Consider the following 22,649-nt stretch of genomic DNA (forward strand, 5'->3'; position numbering starts at 1 on the left):
CTGGCAAGCCCTGGGTGGGCTGTCCCTCTGCAGGGCTCGTGCAGTAACTTTCCCCAAATCCCCTGCAAGCCTCTGGAAGTTTGTCAGACTCTCTGAACCACCATCGCCTTCTCCATCAAACGGCCACAGCTGACATTCTGCCCTCCCTCCACTCAGGAGGAGCAGGAGCACCCTCACCCCACCCAGCCTGTTAAAAGGAGCTCTTACATCCTGCTTCTTAATCCTATCTCTGGAATGAGATCATGTTTTTAAAATCAGGGGAGGTTGCTATGGGACAGTGTGCTCAACAGGGACATCACTCGCAAACCCTCAGCACTCAAAGGCGGGAGGTAAATAACTTTGGATATTATTAATCCTTTGCTGCCCACACAACAAACAGAAATGTATTATTCTCGTCAAGGACAAAGGAGCCCATATTCCCCACAGCTGAGGAGCTGAAGCAGCAAATCTTTTGGATTCAGCTCCTCAGCGGGTTCAGCTGTGACTGAAGTTGTTCCAGTTCAATTCCCGCTAAGGCCAATAATGGTTCATTAACCATTTGTTAACCCTAACTCATTTCAGACAATTTAAGCTGGAAAACACAGCCTGTGGAAGTGGCCATGCACAGGAGACTGAGCCATTTTCAGCCCATTTCTGTTTTCCATGGTCTCTGCTCCCATCTGGATTGGACACCACGGCTTCTCACAAGCTCAGCAGAGCTGACACACAGGGACAGAGCACAGAACAGCTAAATATTACCCTGGGAGCGTGTAGGCTGCTCAGGATGCCAGGTATGAGGAGATGTGCAGGGGAACAGAGCCTTCTGGTCTCTTCCTTCCTGAAACTGGCACCTGCACATACACACATTTTGAGGCAGCAGCCCCTAAACCACCAGGAGCCCCAGGAGCTCACATGTTCCCAAATTAAAATGCTCTGCACATTAAATACCTTTTAATGGCCCACAACCCAAATCTGAGGACAGCCGGAGGATATTTATCACAAAATCTCCTACAACAACAGGCTGAGGCCCCAGGAGGAGATGAGGCTCTGCGTCAGCAGCTGCTCCACGGCCATGTTGCAACACACCAAGCAGCCATTTTTCCCTGCAGAAAGGCATGTGTAGGGTAGGGCTGTGAAAGAACCAGACGTCCTGCTGCCCCGCTGCACATGGCTGTTCACAGACAGGGCCTGGCAAGGCTTTGTTCATGATGGCACTTCCAAAAATAATGCCCCTGGACCAGCAGCACGGGGACAGAGGCATAGAGGCTCGGCAGCTGGTGCACTGGTGGTTCGCATCCAGCTCATTGCATGCTAGCACCACCAGAAGACAGATCCTGGTTATATTTATCATTTGACGGTACCAGTCCCCACTATTTTTAGAGCAGCGTTGCAGCTGTGGCTCTCTGAGGAGCGAGGTGAGTCGGCTGGGGGCTCGTCCCAAATTTGCTGAACTCAAAGCAGCTCTTTTCTGACCCAAACAGGCCCCAGTCAGACCACTGAGCTCTGGATTGCAGCCCCTCAGGGCAGTGGGTCCTGCGTGGGTCCCCACCACCGAGTGGCTGAGCCCCGGTGTCCCACAGCTTCTCAGTGCTGAAGTATTTGGGGCAGCCATTTCCCAGGGGCCCCTGTGGGTCCTGTAACCATGGCCCTCTTCAACACAGCCGTGTCCTGGCAGTGGCTGGCAGGCTGGACCCATGGACCACCAGCACCACCCTGGGGAGTGGACATGTCTGTGAGGTGAAGGACATGTTGGGGGTCCTACCTGGGGGAGGCTATGCCCATAAAGGCATGGAAAGCCATGTTTGTGGGGCTGGGATACACTACCTGCGTGGAGGTCAGGGAGGGTGTCTATGGTGTGAGATATATTGATCTCTGGGATCAAGAGGGTGTCCATGAGGCTGAGGTATACAATGCACATGGGGCAGGAGGGGCCATGTGTGTGGGGCGGGACACACCATGCCCATGGAGTCAGGGGAGTGTCTGTATGGCTGTGCCCACAGGGCAGGGTGGGCTGTGTCTGTAGGGTGGTAAACATTATATCTATGGGGTTGGGGGCGGGGAGGGGGGGGGGGATTCACCCGTGGGGCTGAGATGTATTGTGCCAACAGGGTGGGTGGGGCAGCAGTGTCTGTGGAGCAGCAATACATCCTGCCTGTGGGGCTGGGCCATACCCGCGGGGCTGAGACATGCCATGACCGTGAGGCGGTGGGGCCATGGCGTGGGACACAGTGTGTCCATGGACTGAGGGGTGCCTCTGGGATCGAGGGAGACTGTATCCATGGGGTGGGCTATGTCTTGTTCATGGGAGCAGGGGGGTGCCCATGGGGCTGAGAGACACTGTGCCAGCAGGGCACGGGGCCGAGTCAGTGGGACACGTCCTGGCTGTGTTCCCGGGGGGTGCCCGTGGGGCTCAGGCCCGCTGTGCGCACGGGGCCGTGTCCGTGGGACACGTCCTGGCTGTGTTCCCCGGGGGTGCCCGTGGGGCTCAGGCCCGCTGTGCGCACGGGGCCGTGTCCGTGGGGTGGGACACGTCCTGGCTGTGTTCCTGGGGGGTGCCCGTGGGGCTCAGGCCCGCTGTGCGCACGGGGCCGTGTCCGTGGGGCCGCAGCCCCTCACCCCAGCGCTGAGTCAGGCCCCGCCCCCGCCGCCGCCGCCCAATGAGGAGCCGCTCCGCGTGGCACCGCCCCTTCCCCCGCTGTCATCACACACCCGCACGTGGAGGGGGCGGGGAGGGGGCGGGATTCCCGAGCCAGCGTCGCCACCTCTCCGCCCTCCCATTGGCTGCGCCGTCCCAGCGCCGGCCACGCCCCTCTCCGTGCCCCGCCCATCTGACCAATCAGCTGGCGGGAGGCGGGCATGGGGGCGGGGCCCCGGCAGCACCCGGAAGGAGCAGCCGGAGCCGCGTAACAGTCGGGGCCGCGGCGGCGGCGGCGGCAGCGGAGGGGGCGCTGGTGGGTCCGGCGGGTCATGGCGGGCCGGGCCGCGAGGGGCACTGAGCAGAACCGCGCAGCAGGAGCGGGGACGGAGGACGGGCTTTCTGTCCGGCGGGGAAGGGGTTAATGCGCCCCCCTTCCCCCCACCCCCCGGTTCCAGAAGGTTCGGGGGGGGCGCCGGGACTGGGGGCCCCGACCGGTGCGGCGGCGAGTGGGGCTGGGGGAGTCGCGGCCTCGGGGCGCCGGGAGCGGGTAGTATTTGTGTGTGGAGTCGTGAGCTGGATGGAGGGCTGGAATTGAGGGGGCGATGATCGTGGGGGCTGCAGTTGCGATTGCTGGAGCGGCACAGGGGTCTGGGACCGGCAGCGGGGGAAGCTGCGGCAGGAGGGGGCGGGGGACAGTGGCGGCAGGAGGCGGGCGGGGCGGGCTGTGGCGGGGCCGCTCTTCCCCCGCCCCGCTGACGGGAGTTTCGGTGCCGGAGGGGTCTGTGGCGTTACAGGGGTCTGCGGTGAGAATGTCTGTGAGCAGTCTCGGGGGGACGCTGAACAGGGCCGCTGCCCAGGAAGGGTGCGCCGTGGCCGGGGTGACTCAGGCCGTGCTTGGGGATGACTCCCCTTCTGGCTCCCAGCCCCCTCGCCAAGGCCCCCGGCAACCCAAGGAGGCTGTGCTGGCCCTGGTCTCGCCCACCGAGGCCACGTCCTCTACGCTGTGACATGGGCAGGGACAGCCTAGCCGCGGCTCTGTCGGCAGGATGGGGCCTCCTCCTCCTCTTCCAGCCCGGCCCCGGCCGAGACTCGGTGGCTGTGCTGGTTCCTCTGGGACAGCCAGTGCTGCAGGGACTCGGGATGATGGGGCTCTGCCAGAGGCTTGGAGCAGCTGTGTTGTGGCCTGCTGAGGTGGGGAGTGGGAGATGCATTTTCTCCAGCACCTGCTTGTCCAGCACCTAGGTCAACCACAGTCCGCCCACACAGGTAAATCACAGCCCTCAGCATGGGCTATGAAAGCGACAGGGGAGCAGATGTGAACCCCCACATCCTTGGCCAGAGGGATGCTGCCCCACCAGTGACAGCTGCCTTGGGTGGAAGGACCCATTGTGGGAGATAGTCACCCACCTCAAACCAGTAGATACAGACCTGGTTAGGCTTTCAAGGTTTTTGCTGTGGCTGAGGCACCTGATTGCTACAGGTATCACACAAGTGTCCTCTTGGCCATCCTGGAGGTTATGTTTGGAAAGGTGCTGTGCATTGGGGAGGGCAGAGGGGATAGCTTCCTGATGGGCTGGTGGGCTTGCTCACAATCCACCTGTGGAAATTAGGCACTGGATGATAAGTATGAAGGGCATAGATTTATCTCTGGGATTTCCAGACTCCTTTTTTTTTTTTTTTTTAAGGAAGAAGCATGGACTTTGCAGCTGCTGTGGGAAGAGTGTAGTAGAGGAATGCTGTGATGCCTCTCAGGGCATTTTAAAAGTCACTTCTACTCAGTGCCTTTTTAGAAAGTGTCACATAAACTAAGATCCTGCTTATGGACCTGTCGTTTGCCTGAATGGTGTCCATTAGCCTTGGCAAAGAGGGCAAGCTGAGAACTTGTGGAGAGTGTAGCAGGACTTAACCCTGACACAAAGGAAAGTCTTGGTAAACTTGGTAACCCCTGCAGAAGGTTAACAAGGTCTGGCAGGTGAAGCAGGAGAAAATTCCCCGTGTGATAGTACCAGAGTTACCTTTGTCTGGGCTTTGCTTTAGAAAAGGAGTTGAGGACTCGGAATGAAGTCATCCTGTAAAGCCTCGTCACCAGCTTCTTTCACAGCAATTCACATCGTGCAGGTCTCAGCGTGAAAGAGCAGCAGGGCCTCAGTAGGGACTATATGTCCCAGCATGCAGCTCCCTCCACACAGCACAGCCACGGGGCTGGGCATCGGCAGGCTGGGATCTGCGCTGGGGGCTGGGTAGGCAGGGGGGTTTGTGCAGGCTCTGGATCAGAGGGCAACGACACTGCCAGCGTGTCTTACGGAGAGGAGGCTGCACCTGCCTTTGTGTCCCCTGCAGCAGCTGCTCACGTCATGTTTCGTTTGGTTCCTGCCGACTCTCGTGGGCATGAATGCGTCTCTTCCTGTGGACCCTGGGCTGGCCTGGATGTGTGGGGACAGCAGAGCCCTCCTGCCTCCTCGGCTGTAGAGCTGCTGTGCCTGGGGAGTTGGGCTTGTGAAGCTGGGAGAGGTCCAGCCTGCAAGTGAGGCAGGGCAGGGGCTGCTTCAGCTCTGCCACTTGTCTTGTTTCTGTTCCCATGTGGAAAGTCTGTTACCCGCTTCTGGATGGAAAGCTGGTGGAGTCGCCCTGTGCTGACTTTGGGCACCCTGCTATTTGAGGCACAGCTTGCTGAGAGGACTCCACCTGCTTGCCAGGCTTTGCAGCAGGCTGAGCAGAGCAGTTCTCAATGCCTTGTGTGTCATACCTGCCCTTTCCAGAAATAGGCTTTAGGGAATAACAGATAACTTTAATCTTACTAGTGGGGTCACTGTTTTCACCTCTGGTCGCTTCCTCCAAGGCAGGTGAAGCCCCCAGTCCATACACCTTCTGCTGTGGTGATGAGCTTTCCCAGCCCCAATTCGTGGGCAGTTTCAGGTTTTCTGAGCATGCAGAGCAGAAGGAGGAAAGGAAGTTCCCTCCCTGTTTTCAAGGGACCTCTGAGTGCAGAGACTCTGCTGCTGGCCTTCCTCCTTACTGTGTGTTGCCAGCTGCTTGCCCTGGCCTGTTTCTGCATGGCCACGCTGAGTAGCAGGGTGAGAGATGTCCGGAACTTCCTCACTGCTTCCAAGTCTTCTGTGAGTGGTTCAAGGGGATAGTTACTGATCTGGCTCTTAAAAGTCAGTGACTCCTGACTCTTCCTGAGGCCTTTACATGACTTTACTGCTCTGGGCCTGCCCACACTTGTCCCCTGATAGATTCGGTAGCCACTGCTGTCCTGTGCTGTGTGGAAATGCACAGTGCCTGGGGGGCAGGACGCTTCCTGGATGCAGAACTAGAAAATGTGTTGTTCATAGGTATGAGACCACAGATGGAAGAGGGAAGCCATATTGGTTAGAAAAGCAGTGTCCTCAGCATGCTGTCAGTGGAGCTGTAGTCAAATTACCGGAGGCTTATATGGCTGGAGGAATTAATGAGTCAGGTTTGAAGCAGGACAGGTGTGAAGGGCAACAGGGGAGAAATCCCAAAGGGAGACATTTGTACCTTAATGGCTTGTGGAGAGCATTGTTGCAGATTACTTGGCAGTGAAAGCCTTCAGTGAGAGGGATTTGCCTGATGCCTTTCTTCCTCAAGCTGCTTCCAGGGTCCCCCTTTCTCCGGTGGGTTGTGTGGGTGCCATCATGTGTCTCTGATCCTTCTGTCTGTGTGCAGTGCCTGGCAGCTCTGCTCCCTGGAGCTGGTTTTCTGACCATCTCTCATCCTTTGTTTTTCTGTTTTGCTTTTGTGTGTGAGCAAGTGAGCCAGGTGCGTATTTCCTCTAGAGCACTTAGTCTAACCATGTTTCAGGTTTGCTGTAGGGTTTTTTTTTTTTCTTTCACTGAGAAAGGCCTTTGCAAATCTTCATCTTCCCTTTGCCTTTGCTCCTTTCTTTCACAGTCTCCTTTCCTTGGCCTCGTGAATGCCCAGCTGCCAATAAACATGTTTTCCCCCTGTTTCTGTCAGTGTCTTCATCTGGTTGTGAATCTTGAATGAAGAGCAGCTGAGCTCATGTGCTCTGCATTTCAGAGAGCTTTTTCAGGAATGGATGGTGGTTCGTGGTCATACTTGCCTGTGTTGTGGGCTGGACACTCACCCCCCACCCCCCCCACCCCCCCAGCTAAGCAGCATGGTGGGAAACCTTCAGAGGAGTCTTATGTGCTGCAAAAAGTGCACTTAGTGATCTGGTTAGAAGTCCTTTTTAGTAATGAATCTGTTTCCTGGGCCAGGGCTGATGTCAACGTGAGATTCTTCTTGTTGGAAGTGAACAAAGGTGCAAAGCCCTTTATGCAAGAGATAAGGTGATAATCCAGATCTCCTGGCCTCAGTCTATTTGGGGTAATTGCATTCTTCCTGGGGAATGTTTTCAACCCATCCCTGTCAGATAGGTTGTTGTCACTTCCTATGCCGCAGCAGTATGTGGGTGGCAGTGCTTCAGCCATGTCCAAAGCAATTCTTGTCACTGCCCAGGCTTAGAGCCTCTCGATCCTTCTTTGAAAGGTAGCGTGGTGGAGTGGGGAGTTGGGGAACGGTTTTAACTGTATGTGCATTTACATATACACCTGCTACACCTCCCAAGGCTTGTTCTGCATGTAAGTTGTCTAAAAACATAGCCTTGGTGACTAGCTGGTGCAGCTTGCAGTTGGGGTCTCTCCTGGGGTGCTGGTGCAGGTTGACCTGCTAGCTATGTAAGTGCAGCCAACATCAAGCACACACTTTCTGAACACCTTCATGACTGTTTTAAGGGCTGATGCTCCAGTAGTGTAGTGTGGGGGTGCCTCCTCATGTCATGGTGTAAAGGCTGTGCTCTTGGGGGACTGTGGTTGTGGCTGCCCACAGCTCTCTGCTTGTTGATGCTGCAGCTCTGGTGGGGGTTGAATTGTGCTGCTGGTGGTACTGCAGGGTGGTTGCCTGTGCGGGACGCCAGGATGGGCAGTGGGAACTGCTTCTAAGCGGCTTTTGCTCATTGTGCCTGCAGTTGGGGGAATGTCAGACTTGTTTTTTTGGGAGGCTAATATCATCCAGATTAGCAGGAGGTGCTGGGCACAAGGATGTAGCCTCCCACCCCCCTGCATGATCTCCACCAGCCTGTAATTACAGCACTGGGAGCCTGGGGAGGAGTCTTAAGCAACGCCTTTGTGATAGTGTTGGCAGGCCTCTTGGAGATTTCTATTATGCAGTTGTCGTTCTCCCCCTTCACTGTAGCCTGGGAAACGCCGTGGCATTAGATTTGGCTTGGTCTGTTCGGGTTGTTGGGAGCGATGTCTCTCCAGTGGTGGAGTTTGGCCTTCCTTGTCCTGGTTCCATGTCCCCTCACAGAGTGGGAGAGTGGGTGGCCAGGCAGGACTGCAGCCAGAGCCTGTTCTGGCAGATAAACTGTGCCAGCCTACCCACTCCTGTGTTGGCAAAGCCTGTGTGGTGGAGCAACAGGCAGAGAACAAAGCCAAGGACACAGAATGGCCTTTCCTTCTCACTGAAATCTGGGGATCTCCCTCTCTGGGGAATCAGCTGTGCACCTGCCTGGAGTCACACGGGGATCTGGAGTGATAACTGGGAGCGAGAGTCAGGGCTGCATCTGGAAGGACAGCCTCAGCACTGGTAAAAGGTCTGGTGGGACCTTTGAAGTGCTGGAGAGCTCGGAGTCCCTCAGCTCTGTGCATAGGCCATTTGGCTTGGATGAGCAGTTACTGCCTGCCTAGCGTTCAGAGGGTCTTCTTGCTTGGGCAGAGTATTTCCCAGCTGAGCTGAATGCGTGTTTGTGCACTTATCTTTCCAGGTGACCTCAGACAGCCACAACAAGCAACCTCAAGACCACACTGCAGCTGCTGACAGCTGAGAGCTGCCTTTCCTGTCTGCTCAGCCCTACACCAAGGTTAGCACCTGTTCAATCATCACCAGTTTATCTTCTTTCACCAGTGCTGGCTAATGCCCTGCTCTCTTCCCCTTGACCTGTAAGGACAGCTCTGTAGGGTAGGTGTCACCCAGGCAAGGGTCCCACAGCCCAGGCTTGCTGAGTGCTCCTGCCTCCCACCTGGCTGGCAGGGTGGCAAAAGGAGCCTGGATGTGTGTGACCGAGGCTTTTAAGTTTGTTCAGCCCTGCACTCTGTTGTCAGGAGCTCAAGGGCAGTGTGTTTTAAGCCCTTGGGAACTTGCAGTCTGTGCTGCTTGCTGCACTCGTACCAGCAGTATTGAATAGGACTGTTTCCCAGCTGCTGGTCTCTGCTGCTTGTTGTCCTTCACCTGAACAAACAGAGCAAAGGCTCCACCCAGAGCTTGTGTCAGACATGATCCTGCTTCCTATCAGAACCAGTTAATCTCTGCCTGCATTTTCCCAGGATTTTGTAGCTCAAGGGGACCCTTGGGCACGATGCATGAGGCTTAAAATGACAGTGAAGTGTGTCAAGATGACTGGTAGTCTTTGTATCACCACTGCCAAGAAATGTAAAGGTCAGGCCCTCCCTGTTCGAGGTAACTGGCCTGGAGCAGTCCGAGTCGGCAGCGGGCTTCCCACCCTATCCCTGCGTGCCTGCCCGGGGCACAGCAGCGCCCATCTCCCTGCGTGGTGAGCTCTCAGCAGGGAGGCTGCCCTCTTCTCACCAGCACCGTGCTTCCAGAAGGACAGACTGAGCCCTTCTCTCACGGCAGAGCTCAGCAATGATTTATCCAGGAGAGCTTATATGGGGAAGGTGCTGTTTAGGACATGTGGCTGCCAAGACTGTGTGGCTTTTCCTTTGAAATATCTGCCAGGAAGGTTTGAGGCCAGTCCAGGGACAGATGGAGACTGGGTCTCAGCCATCTTGTCCTTCAGCTGGATGCTGGAGTGGTACCGGCAGCAAGTTAGCCAGGTAGATTTACCTGGGAAGTTTTAAAGGAAGAAGGAACTCATTTGCTCATGTCAGTAGGGTGGCAGCAAGGCCCTTTATCCAGCTGAGCTGTGACAACCACTAATGCTTGCTTGATGCTGAGATCTCTTAGTGATGGAAAAAGAGACTGTCTTGTGGCTAAAACCAGAGAAGAGGTTTGCCCTTGGTGCTGATGGAGCTGCTTGTGAGATCCAAGTTCACCAAGCTCTCAGCTTCACCCTCTCGTGGCTCTGCACCCTTTTGACAGGAGGCATTTTAACACAAGGCTCACCATGTTGGATCCACTTTCCTCCCTGCCTATTGCATGACCAAATAGCTTGGTACCTCCAGGGACAGCGAGTCTCCCATATATGTGTAATGCAGCTGCTTCTCCCATTTTTTGGATGTAGCATGAACCTCTTGTTTCTTGCTTGGACATCACCTAACTCAGGTAATATCACTGAACTTAGACTTGGGCTGAACTCACCATGCTAGTTCAGTTTAATGGCAATAATCAGGAAGCTGATACAGCTTGCAGACCCTTGGACAGACCTGCGGTGCCTCTGTGTGGACTGCCTTTTCCCTTTGGTCTGACCAGCTGATGTAGGAGTAGGTCATCTTTCCACTGGAAACCCCAAGAAAGTGCTGCCACCCCTTCAGAGGAGAGGCCCTGGGCTCCACATGAGTATTGGCACTGGAGTTATGCAGAGAATCCCCTCTTTGCCCTACCATCTCTCTTGCAAGTAGATCGAGCATTCAAAGATGCTGTTCATGGGAGTGTTGGGACAGCTGGATCCTTGTTCTGTTCTTGCTGCTCCCAAGAATGGAGCAGGGAATCATCTGCTGAGGCTAATTTTAGGTCCACGAACATTGCCGGTGTCCCTCCGAGCTCCTATTTGTGTGTGATCCTGCGTCTCCCAGCTAAGAGCTCTGTGACAGTCCCACATATCCTCCTTTGTGAAGGTTTTGCTGGGGCATAGCATCCCAGGGATTAGGAAGAACTTTGAATTCCTCATTTACCTAAAGTGTCTAAGGTGTATCAGATGTATGTGTGACACTTTTTTTTCCAGCCCTAGCACCAAACACCCTTTGGACTTTGCTCTGTGGGTGTCCACTCATTGCATGGTGGGAAGCAGGCTGCAACTTTCCAGCCTTTTCCAGCCCAAAGTGCAGCATCCTTCCTGTTCACAGCAGTGAGTTCCTTTTGTGTCACATGGGTACATACAACACAGAAAACAGCCTTCTGCAGAAGTTTTGGGTGTGGAAATACTCCGAAGCCCATAGCGAGTGAGATGAGAGCCCAGCTCTGGCCCTTTCTGCACAGTCAATGGCTGCTTGGCATCTGCCACCACCACCCCCCAGCACAGGACAGGGTGAGGCCTCCTGGCCTCTCCCTTGTTTGTACACCCAGACTTTTGGCCTGTCTGCACTCTCTGGTTTCCACCTGCTCGGGTGATTTTTCAGCAGTGCTGAGCTTAGTGTTGAGCTTTGCTGAATTTCATGTTGAGGCAAGATGTGCCTCTCCAGTTTTGGCCATCTTTATTTTTAGCCTCTGTAAGACTTGGTTGATGGTATCAGAAGGAAGTTGCATGGGCTCCTGAGCTCCATGACTCATCTTGGATCAGGACTGAGGCTTCTCTAGCTTCTGCTATAAGCCTCAATGATGTAACCGATTGTGGTGCACCCTACTAGATCTGGGGAAGGGCAGAATGAGAAGGGAAGCAGAGCTTTTAGAAGTTTGGCGGGGGGGGGGGGGGGGGTGGTTAATCAGTTCTCTTTTGTCATTAAATTCTTTCATTGAAAGATATTGGCAGATATCACATGTGAGTGTGGTTCAGTAGGGTACTCTTTCTTCTCCTTGCATCTTGTGCCTGTGTGGAAGAGGTGAAAGGGAAAGGAAATGGGCTTACACATGTTTAGTGGCACATAGCAACAGTTTTTAGGACAGGAAGCAAAGGGAGATCCTGTCTCTAGCTGAAGCCACAACGAGATTTGGTGCAGCAGAGAGACCTTCCTGAAGTGGATGGAGAGCAGAGACTAGGGAGATGCTTGCCAGGCTGCAGCAAGAAGAGGCTGGGACCCCATTTCCATCAAGCCTAGTGCTGCTACAAGGTAGAAGTAGCTGATAGGGCTTTGTGACCTGCATGCAGCCATGTGGTGCTGGGCTGGGCAGGGACTGTATGTCATAACGGTGGCACAGGCAGTGTGGGACAATCTGAAGTGTCCTTGCCTGCTGCAGCATGACAGGGGCTGCAGCTAGAGGGGCCTCCACACTCCAGTTCTAGGCGCCCATCTCTCCTGTGTCATGCCTGGGGCCCAGGTGCAGTGAAGTATGGTGCATTCAGGTCCAGCGTAGGCACCTTGGTTGTAAAGTGTGTGAGGATGATGGCTTGTGGGGGTGGGCTCCCACCTCTTTCCCTTTTCCTTCCTCAGGGTAATGAACAGCTATGAACAGCATGTTGAGGCTTTTGAGTGTTGTGTGGCAGATTTTGTGGGGAGGCACAGCAGGGAGGAGAAAGCAAGGCTTGAGGGAGCAGAGACAAAGGATGGAGGCAGGGGGGCATGCTTGGGGGGGGGGGGGTTGCTGTGGCACCTTGCCACTGGCAGCACCATGCTTTCTGCAGCACATGGCAAAGGAGCAGACAGGGGAAAATGTGCAACCTGCCCCAGCCCTTGATGCAGCACCATCCCAGCTGTGCCATGACCTCAGCACTGCTCAGCTCCTCTGTGAGCGTTTGGCATCCAGAGAGGTTCTGCTTGGGCCGAAGCCTCAGGGTGATGGTCAGGGGTGTTTTGTCCATCATCTCCTCACTTTGGCCCCACACTGGGGAATGGGCAGGCAGCTCCTGTTTACAGACTTGTTCTGTTTGAAGCCTTGAGTTGCAGAGCAGGCCCATCCGGAAAGAAACCAGTCTCATGAGCCCTCTCGCTGTACCACAGACGAAAGCAAGTAATTCTACTGCCCTTGGTTATCCTCACTTAATCAATGTAAGTGGCTCCAGACAGGCATCTTCCCGGGATGTCTGGCACTGTACTGTGCTGCCCACCTCTACAGACACTTTACCTTGCGCTGGGGTAACTGTACTGTGATGAAGAGCAGAACTCTAGTGAGCACTTTGTTGTGGTCTAACACCATCTTCTGGGGCAGGTAAAGCAGAGGTTAAATGTTTCTGAAACTGCCTTTGGGCAGACCCCTTGCCAGATACTGGCCTGCTGAAGAAAGCAGTGAGATCGTGCCGCCCGCTGCACAGAGAAAACAGGTCAGGAAGCTGGCTCCAGCCCTAGCTGTAAGAGGAGTGTGACTGAGACCTGACCTGTCATCCATGGTGTGCCTAAAGCTGTGGATGTGAGCCAGGAGGAAGGGACCGGCTGGCAGCAAGCACAGCTTGCCCGTCACAACATGGATGGCTGTGGGAGCTGTAAACCTCTCTCATTAACAGTTCTCAAAGCTCAGTGCTCCCAGGGAGCTACAGCACCCTGCGGGCAGCTCCATGTCCAGCCCAGAACAAGAATGGAAGGAGCCTGTGCCACCTTTAGGGGATACTCTGGGGTCAGATGTGTGGAGCTGCTGTGGGATGGCATGCACTGCTGTACTAGCTGTGGACAGAGTTCATTTGGTGCAAGGATGTTCAGGGGAAACTGAAGGGGAGAGGATGCCTGTCAGCTGCCCAAACAGCCCTAGGCTCACAAATGTCATGATCCTTGCCTGAGCTGTGATTCCTCCATCCAGTTCTGAATTTGGGGCACAAAGCCTCAGAAATGCCCCTGAAAGCCATTTAATAATTTCCAATCTGCCATAGTGTCCGTCTCCAATTTAGGATGATTGTATGGTCTGTATAGACTGCCCAGCACTGCCTACTGCTACAGTTCTGGTCATCTTTGTCCTGGTTTAGGCCCATCAGGGAACAAAAGACCATGATTAGCCTCAAGTACCAAAGACCTGAGGATTGCCAAAGGGCAGGGAGAGCTGAATTGCTGCATAAAGTCCAGGACAAAACAGACCAGGCTACTGGGCTTGGGGAAGAAAACAGAAAAGAATTTAATGCAACATCAACTAAAACATAACCATAAAACCCCAAAACATAACCAAAATAAACCAACACCGAGTAGTACAACAATGCAGAGTCCGACCAGCCCTTCAAGAACACCTTCTCCCCACTCCTCCCCTCTTCCCTGGCTCAGAGCCCTGATCCCGGTGTTTTTACCTCCTGCCCCACTGAATGGCCCAGGGCGGCAGGGAGTGGGGGTTTCAGTCAGTCTGTTCCTGATGGCTTCTGCCATTTGTCTCTCCTCGAGGCAGGTGGACTCCTCGTGATCCTCCCTGCACGTCTCTGGGATCCCTCACACACACACAGCCCTGCACGGGCTGCTCTACGTGCATTTATCCCAGAGGCTGCAGCTCCTCTCTGCCTCTCGTGTGGGGCTGCTCTGGGCCCGCAGGCTCCAGCACGGCCTGTGCCATGGCCACCTCCTCACACAGTCCCTCACGTGTCTGGGTGGGCTCACCCAGAGCTGCTGGTGGCTCTCAGTCCTGCCACGGCCCTGCGTGGCTTGCAGGGGCACAGCTGTGTTCTCACCACAGCTTGCAGAGGGGTCTCTGGTCTAGTGCTTCTTCTTCCTTCTTCCTTCTCTGACTGTGGGGTCTGCATGGTCTCCTCCATCTTGTATCACTCTTACACCTCCTGCCAGCACTTCAAATTCCTGTCCCTAAATAGTGATGGCAGAGGCGCCAGATTGGCCCAGCCGGGCCGGAGGTGGGTGTGAACCCAGGAGCTGGGGGAGAGTTCAAAAACTCTTTACTGGGTCTTCACTGTAACCCGCTCCTCCTGTTACCAAGCAAAAACAGCTCCTTGCTAAACCACGACAATCTTAAAACTCTCAAATAGGCTAGACTTGTAAAATGTCCCCTGGACTCCAGACCCTTGTGCTCCCAACAGGGAGCAACCGAGGAGGTGGAATCTGGAACACGCAGCCTCTCTGAGAGCTGCCTTCCCCTCTCCTGCTTCTGACAGATTCCTGCCCTTTTCAGAGGGAAACAGCTTGCTCTGCACTGGCAGTTGGAGCTTCTTTCCCAGGGAGGAAGCTGGACACTGAACACTGAAGGCAATTTCAGATCAGCAACTCGTGTGCTGCATGTGACCTTGGTGTGAGAATTGGCCTTACAGTGTGTTGTGGGTGCAGATGACAGTGGAGCGTGGTCAGAATCCATTGAGCCAAACCACAGTTCCCTCTGACCCCACTCTCACAGCCTGTTGTCTCCAGCCTTTCCTTCAGACCGAGGCCTCACAGGGTGCTATGAGGTACAGTGGTATGGATGCAGAGCCCAGCAGATAAGGCTCTGGGTTACATGTGTATACTGAGGTGTGAATTACCCATTTCAAGGGCAGAGGGTGTTTTCTCTTTTGCCATTTGTACAGTACCTCACGTGCCGAGATCGTTGCCCAAGACTCAAGCTCCCGGGCGCTGTGACCTGATGAGTTATAACCTTGTCATCTTTGAAGTGCTGCTCCGTCTTTTTCTGTCTTGCCTGTTCATACTACACATTTTTTTAAGCACAAAAGATCAGAAAGAACCAAAGGCAGTGGGGTCACACACTCTGCTCCTGATCTGGGGAGGAGTTAAGACGGGCAGTGCTGGAATAAGCATTTAGGGAGAGGCAGCCAAGACAGATTTCCTCCTATCTGAGCTGCAGTGTTGAAGTTTGGAAAGTACCATGTGGGTTACGTGCTGCTGTGCTCTACTGCCGTTGTCTTAGGCAAGTTCAGGACATGCATACCTGTGGGTAGTCAGATGGGGACACCATCCTGAGCAATGTGCCTCTGAAAAAATGGCCGGTGTCCTTTTGGATGTCAGGAGCAAGTTTAATGCTGCTGCTGTGGAAAGAGTGGATTTCAGCAGAGAAGTGATGGACCGTTGAGACCAAGAGGAAGCTTTCACTCGGTGGGTGTTCCTACCTACATTCCCTAGACTCAGAGAAGATAGTTGAGCCCAGCAGTGCTGTACAGTTTGCACTGTCAGAAAGATGCATAAAGAATAATTTGCAAGAGCCAAATTTTTGCTTTGCTCAAACCTAGGGAAAATGCCTGGACTCTGTCCACTGGAGTTTTCTTACTGCCAGTCACCAGTGCTGCAGCTGTGCAGAGAAAGCATAGCATAGACAGGTTAGCACAGTCCCTCCAGTCCTTTCTGTACCAGTGTTTGCATTACTGATGAGATTAGCATAGCTGGGCCCGTGGTGGACAAAGAGGGTAATTTTCAGGGTCCTCGGTGCTATGGATGCCAGCAAAATAGCAGTTAGGGCAGTGGGTCTGAGTTTTGCTTTCGTTCCATCTTCTAGGAGCAGCAACGGCTTAAAATGTGAGCTGTTCTTGAGGAACTGGAATATTCTTAGGGTTTTTATCTCTGTTGACCTCTTGTTTGGGCTGACAGTCTGGAGTCTTAAGGTATTTGCAATGATCTATCCTGGCCATGTGATATATCTGGATAGAGAGAACACAAAAATCTGTGGCATCAGTTTGCTACCCTGAAAGTGCACCTCTTGCTGACTGTGCCTGTTGCCTGTAATCAAAGGGCTGTTTCACAGCTTAGATTTGTTGAGGAAACAGCCTTACAGCTCCTCTCTTTTCTCCTGTGCAACCATCTCCGTGGCAGCTCAGTAGAAATGATTTATTATAGATTACAGCTCTGTTTAATTCTGTTTCTCTACAATATCATACTGTTCGAGTCACTGAGCAAAACGCAGTGGTGTTTCCGGAGGAAGGCTGCTATCAGAGGCCACCCCTGTAGCCGAGGCTGGAGGCAGGAGAAACAGTTTGCCAGGAAATGCCTATGTTCATGTGCTGGTTGCTTTTTTGGGAAGGAAAAGGCATCTCACCCTTGAAAGCTTCCTTGCTACAGGACTCCAAATGTTGCTGATGGAGCTGCACCAGTATGAGCACTAGTGAGAGCGCTGCCCTCCAGAGCCTGGGAAAGGTCTGGCCAAAGCGGTGATCTGGAAAGAAAAGTCAAATCCTGTCCTTAAGTGAACTTCCAGGTGGGTTTTTTTGAGTTTGGGTTGGGTTTTTTTGGTTGGTTTGTTTTTTGCTACCACAAAGAAAATATATTGCTTGTGCAGATCTCTGTAAGGAAAGAACAGGGGATTTCCTTTGGAGTGAGCCTGCTTGAAACTCAATATGTCTCAGATGTGTGTTAACAGAGAAATGAAAAGATTGTGCCATAAAGTGATAGGGCATAATGAGTTTTATCTGTTATTATGTTGTCCTGGGAGATAGGGCTGGGGCAAGGATATTGGCAATAATGTTGTGCTTTGCATGAGAGCAACAGCAAACACCACCTGAATATGATTCCCTGGAGAGGGGTAAAAGAGTCGGTCATCAGAGAGTCCCCAGGAGTGAGGCAAAAAAGAGCCTGAGGAAAGACTCCAGAAGATCTGCAGCTGACCGGTGCCTAACAGTTGTGCATGTGCTGTAGCTTGAGGTCTGCTTTCCTGTTCAGTCTCCCAGCTGGACTGGACAACACTAGGCTCTTACCCTAATTGTGATCTCAAGAAATGCCATATAGAAACCATAACTTTAAAAACATTAGGGAGATGGTCTGACCTGGAGCCTGAATGAACACGTGGTTTATCTTTAGCTGCTATGCCTACAAAGTAGTTTGATGGGAGATGACATGCTACTGCACCAGACACAGGGATTTTAAAGGAAGCTGATGTGAGTGAACACTGCTGTGGATCTTGTCCTGGGAAGCTTAACTGGTAACCAGGCCCTCAGAAGCGTTTTGGGGGGTGCTTAGTGAAAACGGAGATGCTGAGGTCAGTACCTGGACACTTATCAGCTTCTAGAGCTGGACCAGAGAATCCAGGTCTTTAGTCCGACACACAAATCTTTTAAAGAATGTAACAACCTGCTTTTCTCCCCCAGCCTTTTAGGAGACAGAGCACTCTTCTAGTTTTTAATGCTCTGTTGGTGCCTCTTTGGTTTGGGAACTTTTGGGTGTGTTTGTATGTTTCTGTGTGGCATGACCTTTCTTTTCTGAGCCATGCTAAGTTATGTACATCCCAGTCGCCAAGCGCATGTAGGGCTGGATGCAGCCCAGCACAGCTGGGTGCAGTCCCTGTGGTCAGCAGCAGGTGAGGCCAACTTCTACTTCAAGAGAGGTGAGAAAGGAGGAGGCTCGTAACTCAGAAAGCTCTTTAGTGTAGAACATGTGAATGTCTTTGTACTTCTCCATCACTAGGATTTTCAGAGGTGTCACTACCCTTGCCCTACTCTCCACACTGTGCCCAGTGCTGAGGGCTACCTACCTGCGGTCATTTCTCAAGGAAGGGACTGCATGCTCTGACTCAGTTTCCGTGTGGCCTGGGGGGCGGGGAGAGGTGGAGAAGGACCAGAAAGGGGCAGAGGAGAAGTTACAGCAGCTGGTAGGAAATGGCATGTTGGGGTGCTGCAAGGTGGCCCTACGCCATTCTGTCCTCAGAGGTGGTGTTTGGGGCTTCAGTGGTACAAGCCTGCTCTATCTTCCATGAAACCGATGTTTTGGAGTGCTGCAGGGCAGCTCTGTTGAATCCAAGCTGCAGAGCTGGCATTTTTGGGTGCCACAAGGTAGTCCTTCTTACTGCCTTCTCCTGTGCCAGCATTGTGTTAGGGCAAGGAGGGACTGGCTGCACACCTTCCATCCCCTCTGCATTCCCATGTGCAGGGCAAATGGTTACAGACAGCCTCATCGCACTGCTTCCTCCAGTGTGTGATTTATGGGCTGCTGTTCGAGTTGTGGGTCTGAGCTTATCTTAGACAAAGCAAGAGTCAGGAGCGCTGTCACTGTGCGCTTGGCAACATGCAGTCTTCAAAGGTAACTGTGTGGTATCTCTTCCTGTCACCACTTTGCACCTTGGCAGGGAGAAATGGCTGTTTCCTGGGGGCAGGAGAAGTCCTTACAGGACTTCTGACAAGAGGAGTGTGTGGTCTCAGCTGCTTCCTTCCTCACCCCCAAACCTGCCTGCTGGAGCATGTTTTGTAACAAATCTGGTGAACTGAGGGCAGGCAGGCCAAAACCAGCAGACTATAAAGAGTTGCAAGCCCAACTCTTGTCAATGCTGCTGCAGCAGGGTGGGACATAAGGTCCCCAGATCCACGTCTTGGTAGTAGTTTGTACTGATAATGAGAACTCCCTCCACCTACCCCATTGTGTGTATCTGATGTGTCCTGCAGGCCACCAGCAGATTGTCAGCGCAGCTCTTTCGTAGGTGGAGAGTAGATCTAGTTTCTCTCCAGCCTAGCTGATGGTCCTGGTCATCACTCCTGAGAGTGGGCCATGATGGCTTGGTATTGGTACCGAAGCAGTGAGGTATTTAAAGTCTGTATTTAAGCTCTCTGTATTTAAAGCCAAACTTCCCAGATTAGGGACTTTGAGCCTCTGGGCTCAGGATGACCAAGCAGGCAGAGGTTGAGTGCTGTGGTTTCATACAGCCTGGGAAAGGGAAGATGGTGAGGAGGGCTCTCACCACTGCCAGCAGCTGGGGTTTGGTGGGAAGCTGGAGCTGAGCTCTCTAGGGAAGTGCTCAGGGACAGTGTGAGAGGCAATGGCACACTAGGGAAGTTCCAATTAGATGTTAGGAAAAATATTATCCCACAAGGGGTGGTGAGCCTCTGTGTCAGGGCCCAGGGAGTGAGTCTCCATGTTTGGAGACTTTGAGCCCTTGGCAGAGGCAAAACCTAAGCAACCTGCTTGAGCTTGGCTGCCAGCAGGCTTGGACCAAAATCCTTCGAGGTCCCTTCCTAACTGTTATTTCCCAGTACTGCAGTTCTTGGGATGCTTAGCAACGTAGCATCTCATGGCCTGTTAGATTGACTTTCTTGGAGGCAAATGGAAGGCTCAGGGGTTGTTCTGTCCCCCTTCTGGCGTGGTTTGTCTCATCCAAATGTGATTGGCAACCCTGGGAGATGGAGGCAATGCTTCACTGCTCATTGATTTGCCCCAACCTACTGTAGCTGGAGCACCCATATCCCCAGAGTTCGGTGTTATTCCCTCCCTGTGTGAGCACAAAACATCAGTCAGCAGTGAAGCAAGGACTGTAAACCATCTGCCCTGCTCTGCTGGTCGTGCAGAGCCATGTTCTGCAGGGGTTGCTGGCATTGTCAAGAGGCTGGGGAGGATGCTGACCCCCAGCCCTACAGCTGGAGAGGCTTCAGGTTTATCTTCCTTGTGGTGCTTATCCCAGAGACAGTGGCAATTGCAGGGGAAGTCACCAGTTCCCTTTTTAAAGGCTTCAGCCATCCTGACTATCCCAAGCAGATGAAGACTGAGATGGGCCCAAAGCACTGTCTGGAGAGAATTACTTGCTCCCAGTATTTTCTGTTTCTTTGCCAGCCTTTTATTCTCATGGCTGCTCTTTTCCTGATCCTGTCCTTCTGCAAGACTGGCAGCCCTGTCAGCCTTGTCTTCAGAAACAACTTCTCTCTCCAGTTTATTGTGTCTCCAAGCTTTGAGGTTGATGCTCAAGAAGCTGGTTTAAGTGCTCAAAGGGTGTTCAGTGTTTGCCCCATCCTGTCTACAAGAGTAATGAACCAGAGCAAAGGGGGCTGCATCTAGCCATGGTGCCTGGGCAGAGCTGCTGACCTGCACCAGTGGCCACATCTGCCCCTCCACCTGGCAGAGGCTGGGATGATGTTTCCTCAGATACTTTTATGAGGGGTTTCAAGGTCTAAGACAGTCTTATGAGCTTCTGTTAGTTGCTTAATCACTCATCAAGTTGTTCCTTTCGGCCTTTCCCTTGGGCTCTTTGATGCTGGGCTGGCATCTCACTCTGAGCCCTGCGCACGCTCCCTCCCTCAGCAGTCTGGTGGTTGCTCAATACCATTCTGGGCACTCTTGCATTACTTGTGGATGTGTCTGTTATGACACCCATGAGCAGCAGAGTCCAGTAGTCAGAGCCAAGAGACTCCTGGGGTCTGTTCCCAGCTGCGTGGCCAGGGATGAGCTGGTTCCTGATGCTGTGTAGAGAGCTCTAAGGTCTCTTGTGGGCTCTGTCTCCCTAGTAGAGTCAGGTCTTGGGGGACATCAGTGTCCCCAGTGGCATACCTGCCACCAGAGCTAAAGCTGTTTTGGACTTGGTTGCCAGAGTTGACCTGGTTGCTGTGGTCTCTGAGCTTTTTGTGTTCCACTAGAAGCAACACAGCAAAACATGGGCTGTAACAGGGACTGTAACTGTCTTGCAGGGACTGACATCCTCTGCACAAGGGTTGTCAGGGAGGCGGAGGCAGCAGCGTCTTGAGCCCGTCCCTGTCCACTATCACTTCTGTGAAGACGGAGGATGCTGATATGCCCTTGCACCAGTGCCATGTAGTCCCTGCAGGCTGCGCCTGCCAGATAGCCCTGAGGACGTGTCCTCTCTGTCTCCTCCTGACACAAAGCACCACTTGAGCCTCTGCTTTGTCCATCTCCATGCAACATCTGTTTTCCAGATGGATTCCCTCTTCCATGCTGAGGGCATCCCTCCCTGGCAGCACGCATTGCTCAGAACCCTGGCACCCTAGCCCCTGTGAAGACGGTGGCAGAAGCCCCGGGCACTGGGCTCTGCTGTCGATGGGACCCTGCAAGTCTTTTGGGCTGTGTGGACCAGGAGATTTGCCAGTTTCATAGGATGAAATAGGAATTGGACTCTGTCTGTCACTGCCCTGCATATGGGTACACCTGCAGTCAGACATGGCAGTTATTTCCTACACCTCATTTCTCTTCAAAAGGGCTGGTGTTTGCCTCCATTATGGGCAACAGTGTGAGTGTTTGGGTGACAGCTGTGACACCCTTTTCCTAATGCTAGCAATGTTTCACCTTCGGTCCCATGGACTGACATTGAATTTTTGGTGGAAATCCTCCTTCCCTGCAGTGGCCCTAGCTTTTTACAAACAAAGATGTACAAAGCCTCATCTTTATGGGCCAAATCCCTGCCTGGCCTGTCTCACTACTCTGGCCTGCACCAGACTTGAGGCATGCTAAATCGCAGCTGGAAAGGGGTGAGTTGGATGGGTGTGCATGGCCATATGTGTGTGTGTGTGTGTGGTATCTCCTCCCCCTGTGCCACATAGATGTCTAGCACAGGGAGTGGAAAAGATGCTAAATGTCCCCACAGCTGCTGCAGCCTTATCTGCACGCTGCAGCTTGGTAATGCTGAGCAGGAGGCCCAAGTGCCCGTGGCCAAGCACCTCCCTTGGAGGGCTCTTACGGTAAAAGGAAGTGTATCGCAAGAGAGGTTGCGCTGGGGACGGACAGTTCCCACGGGGTAAATGCTGCACACAATCCTCACTGCCCTCCTCACCGTGGGCGCTTTACCCACTCCCTCTTTGTGCACACAGCTTTGATGCCTGTGTCATGAGCTGCTCAAGGTAACGCAGCAACCTCGGGACCTTCGAGGCTGCCCTGCGGTGCCCTGGTGACCGCTCAGGGAGGTAGGGAAAGGTGACATTGATGTGGCTTTCCCAGGTGGGTGTTGTGGACTCGTCAGCGGGGCGTACAAGGAGGCTCGGGCTGGCAGGGCTGTAGCTTTGTGGCAGCTGGGTATGGGAGGAGACTGGTGTAAGTTATGGTATGAGCTGCAGTGATCAGGAGGCAACGGAGCACAGGTAAAGAGCTGGGCACATTAGGGATATGCATGAGGGTGCATGTGAGCAAGGGAGCGTCTGAGGAGGAGATGGAGGAGGAGAGGGCTGGGGCGAAGAGGTGGGAGCAAAGAGAAGCACACTTACGTGATGCAAAGCCTGGATGCCATGTGAAGGATGTGGGGAAGGTGAAGGGTTATGTGTCTGGGCTCAGGTGATGTGGATGGCATCAGGGCACAGAAAGAGCTGGCTTGATAAATAGAGAAGATGAAGCTGTGGATTACTGCGGCTGTACGTGAGGCTGGCTGAAGTGAGAAGAGAGGAGACAGCAGAGGTGGGAGTAAAAGGCGTCCTGTTGCCCATTGATTGCCATGCTGGTCATCATTCTTCCCCTTGGAGCAGATGATAATGATATTAATGCTAACCTTAGTTCATCATGTAGTATAGTGGGGGTCTAGGCCTACTTGGACCTGGGAGGTGCCTCTTTTGGACAAATACCTTTATTGAACTTGAAACACGGCAGAGTGTCAGTGCCTTGGTCATGGCCAGAGACTCCAGGCATCGTGCAAGTGCAGAGGAAGAGTG

At 53.4% G+C, this 22,649-nt stretch overlaps 1 protein-coding gene across 12 annotated transcripts in view; it reads left to right on the plus strand.

The window, feature by feature from the left end:
* Window positions 1–2,850: 2,850 nt before the first annotated feature.
* Window positions 2,851–22,649, plus strand: part of ATOSB (atos homolog B) — a 34,145-nt gene continuing 14,346 nt past the window's right edge. For 7 of the 12 annotated variants that reach the window (XM_062018399.1, XM_062018397.1, XM_062018401.1 and 4 more), the window contains exons 1-2: window positions 2,851–2,930; window positions 8,409–8,504. The gene's annotated coding sequence lies outside the window, so the exon portion shown is untranslated. Of the gene's footprint in view, window positions 2,931–2,984; window positions 3,076–8,408; window positions 8,505–16,371; window positions 16,508–21,679; window positions 21,949–22,649 lie in introns of those variants that run through there. The other 5 variants (XM_062018403.1, XM_062018398.1, XM_062018406.1 and 2 more) reach the window with 5 other exon arrangements.

Source organism: Colius striatus, chromosome Z, assembly GCF_028858725.1.
Source record: "Colius striatus isolate bColStr4 chromosome Z, bColStr4.1.hap1, whole genome shotgun sequence".
NCBI lineage: Eukaryota > Metazoa > Chordata > Aves > Coliiformes > Coliidae > Colius > Colius striatus.